Consider the following 1,292-nt stretch of genomic DNA (forward strand, 5'->3'; position numbering starts at 1 on the left):
TTTTTTTTTTTTTTTTTTTTTTTTGCTTCAAAATATGTATTATCTATGTATAAGATGTGATTTGAATAATTTGTGATTGTCTATAATTAAGTTGAACTTCATTTTATCATGACTGTAATCTGCTACTCCATTATTTGCTGGGTATGTTGCTCAGAATTAGGGGCGTCAATATCAGTAATGCCCTGCTGGTTTAGGTTCGGCCTAATCAAATTTCCCTACTTTAATACTTTGCATTATCATCGGTCCACATAAGTAATCAGGCCTCATTGACTAAGCATGGGGTCTAGTTTTAAATGATCGTTGGGTATCAGTCTTTAATCGGACTACCAATAATCGGTATAAATGGATCTTAAAGGACTAATAAGGCATTTATCTCTAAACAAACTCTACTCAAGCTAAAAATGACTTTAAACATATCGGGCTGAGTAAACAGGCTCTAAATGGACTGTATTTATGTTAGGTTGCTCAGACTATCAAACAATCAGGCACCCGACGGGTTGCAACCTTGCATGGGGACAAGGCATGTTTAATAAATGGGTTGGGCTTGTACACTTCAAGTCTATTAAATGGGTCTGGCCACTATCAGACTTGATTAGAATCAGCAGGCCTGGAATTGATACCCTTAGTTCAGATGAAGAATTTTAGTAAAAAGAAATAAAAAAAATTTAATGCACTCCTTAATTTGTGTTGCCCTTTGCCCAAATGAATTAATATTTTTTGTTAGGTCAAATTCAGTTAATTAATATTACTACCATGTTATTCAGTTATTGGATGTTTTAATGATTGAAAAATTGATTCGAAAGCTGTGTTTACCATTATGATGTAAATCAAATAATTAAACTATTAAAATATAATGGTTGGAATGGATACTTTAATTTGAATACTAGAGGATTTTTTGATAGTATGATTTTAGTTCAAGTCTTACCATCATGATTGTGATTATTTAAAACTCTAATTGAATAGCCATGATTCAAAATCGATATTTAAAAATATTTATAAAATATATATTTTATGGTCGAATCCCATGTGTTCAAGTGAAATATTTTCTTTTATATATATATATATTGATGGTGTAATCTTAAATCAAATTATTCTTATATGTAAATAACTATAATCCAAATCAAATAATAAAAATACATATAAAAAAAAATTATGTCAAACCATATCTTTTAAAATATAATTTTTTAATAAATATAAAAACTTGGGACATTTTAAGTCATTTCATCATCATCTGTCAACATGTACTAACATTGTTTGAGCTTGAAACCTCTCCCCAAAAAAAAAAAAAAAAA

Source organism: Macadamia integrifolia, unplaced genomic scaffold (genome assembly GCF_013358625.1).
Source record: "Macadamia integrifolia cultivar HAES 741 unplaced genomic scaffold, SCU_Mint_v3 scaffold2153, whole genome shotgun sequence".
Classification (NCBI taxonomy): Eukaryota; Viridiplantae; Streptophyta; class Magnoliopsida; order Proteales; family Proteaceae; genus Macadamia; species Macadamia integrifolia.